At 49.2% G+C, this 2500-nt stretch overlaps 1 pseudogene across 1 annotated transcript in view; it reads left to right on the top strand.

Moving 5' to 3' along the window:
• LOC311341063 (protein sidekick-1-like) overlaps positions 1 to 2500 on the top strand; it is a 209210-nt pseudogene that overhangs the window by 151337 nt on the left and 55373 nt on the right. Inside the window, exon 9 of the transcript XR_014684114.1 lies at positions 571 to 667. The product of XR_014684114.1 is annotated as a protein sidekick-1-like (transcript). The remainder of the gene's footprint in view (positions 1 to 570; positions 668 to 2500) is intronic.

Here is a 2500-nt window from a genome sequence, read left to right as displayed (position 1 = left end):
TTCTTCCCAAAATGTTTGGATCTTTTTTCCCCTCTTTGTAAATGTGGATCCAAATAAAAGCATGTGTATGTATCTTAATATGCTTGTATATGTGTGTGTGTGTGTGTTACGCGGCTCAACGCAACAAAGAAACAGGGCAGGAGACAGCGCGACAATCCACGTTTCTTAGTTTATTTCTCCGTGAAAAGCATGCAACCCAAAAATGATCTCTGCAGTCGGTGCGTAACCGCAAATCAAATCTCCCGCCGCCGTCTCTCGGAGGCCAGGCCCCTTTTATGCGGTTCCAGGGACACGCCCCGTACGCGGGCACACCCCCTGATCCTGGAACATGTGGGACCAGGCCTAGGAGAGAAACAAGAATAGGCGCAGCACACACAATATGACCCCTGAAAGGCCAAGGTGGCCGTAACACCCTCCCCCTTAAGAAGGGACTTGCAGAGTAAAAAAAAAGTCCACAACCAATTCACCCATTCCTAACTGTAATAGGTGGTGACCACAAGCATACAAAAAAATTACAAAACTAACTAGATTCCCAAATTTGCTCCCAATTAAACCCCCTTTTCCCTGCAGGCGTTTCCATTCGGTCCAAAACCTCTGTCATCCGGGCCCTGGAAGACAAAGCAGACGCAGGAAAACACAGAGAAACACATCTGACCAAAATTAGTCAGTGGGAGCACGGGATAGGGCGTCAGCAATAACATTATGCGAGCCCTTAATATGTTGGATATCCAAACTAAATGGCTGAAGAAAAAGAGCCCAGCGCATTAACCGCTGGTTGGGGTTCTGAAGCGACCGTAAAAAGGTCAGAGGATTATGGTCAGAATAGACCACTAGAGAAACAGCACCCCCAACATAAACATCAAAATGTTGAAGTGCCCAAATTAAACCCAACGCTTCTTTTTCAATTACCGAGTAACTGGACTGATAGGAGAGAAATTTCCTAGAAAAAAAACTAACTGGGCGATCGATGCCTTGCTCATCCTCCTGGAGCAATACAGCACCTGCTCCTACCTGGCTAGCGTCCACATGCAGTTTGAACGGCCGGTTCAACTGCGGCGCGGCCAAAACAGGAGACGACGTCAGGAGAGCTTTTACTTTCTCAAAAGCCGCCTGGCATACCGGATTCCAGTCGAACTTCACCGAGGACTTCAAGAGGTCTGTCAACGGCGCAACAACAGACGAAAAGCTAGGACAGAACCCCCGGTAAAAACCCACCATGCCCAAGAAACGCATTAGGTCCTTTTTGCTTGTGGGCGAAGGGTACCGGTCAATGGCCAAGGTCTTAGCCCGAACCGGACGCACCTGTCCTTGTCCTACAACCTTTCCTAAATAGGTGACTGTCGCCCTCGCAAACTCACACTTTGCGAGGTTTACAGTCAGGCGGGCTTCAGAAAGACGAAGAAAGAGAGCTCTGATGACCGCCAGGTGCTCCCCCCAGGTATCGCTGTAGACCACCACATCGTCTAGATACACTGCACAGCCGTCGAGTCCAGAGACAACAGTGTTCATTAGGCGCTGGAAGGTGGCTGGTGCGTTCCTCAAACCAAAACTCATGACATTATATGAGAACAATCCTTCCGACGTAATGAAAGAGGAGACTTCCTTCGCACGGTCAGTCAAGGGCACCTGCCAATAACCTTTAAGTAGGTCAAACTTGCTGACAAACCTGGCGGCGCCCACCTGGTCTACACAGTCCTCAATCCTCGGGAGTGGAAAACTGTCTGGTTTTGTAACAGCATTGAGTTTACGATAGTCCGTGCAGAACCTGGAAGTACCGTCCGGCTTGCCGACAAGAAGGCACGGTGATGCCCAGGCTGATGAAGATGGCTCAGCAAGACCATTCTCAAGGAGATAAGCCACCTCCTTGTCTATGTGTTTCTTTTTCTGCTGAGAAACACGATAAAAACGTTGTCTGAGTGGCAAACTTTCCCCAACATCAATGTCATGTTCCAACAAATGTGTCTGAGTTGGAGTATCGGAAAACAACATTGGAAACTCCTGAATAAGACACATTAACTCAGCACGCTTGTTCCCAGACAGGTGCTGCAGCAACTGTGGGCTCCTTGTGAGGAAATGGACGCCGTCCACTGAGACTTCAGTGGGGGAGCCATGGTTACAGGTGGTGGTGCCTGCAACCGCAAGGTCTGCAGTCATGAAAACCGCCCACGATATGCGGGGCCTTAATTATTCCTTTCAGGTTTGCGTATTTGATGGGACGTGTGGTTTATTATTTTTGAACAGTTCCTGTGGCTAGAGCATTTGTCTCGGGGGCACTCCGAGGCATTGGTGGAATGGCCGGTTTCCTGGTTGTTTTGCGATACCTGCGGGCTTAGTGCTTAATTCATCCCGGACGAGCCCCCATTTGTTACGCGGCTCAACGCAACAAAGAAACAGGGCAGGAGACAGCGCGACAATCCACGTTTCTTAGTTTATTTCTCCGTGAAAAGCATGCAACCCAAAAATGATCTCTGCAGTCGGTGCGTAACCGCAAATCAAATCT

Source organism: Micromesistius poutassou (assembly GCF_964030765.1).
Source record: "Micromesistius poutassou genome assembly, chromosome: 3".
Lineage (NCBI taxonomy): Eukaryota > Metazoa > Chordata > Actinopteri > Gadiformes > Gadidae > Micromesistius > Micromesistius poutassou.
This window is presented reverse-complemented; position numbering and strand designations above follow the sequence as displayed.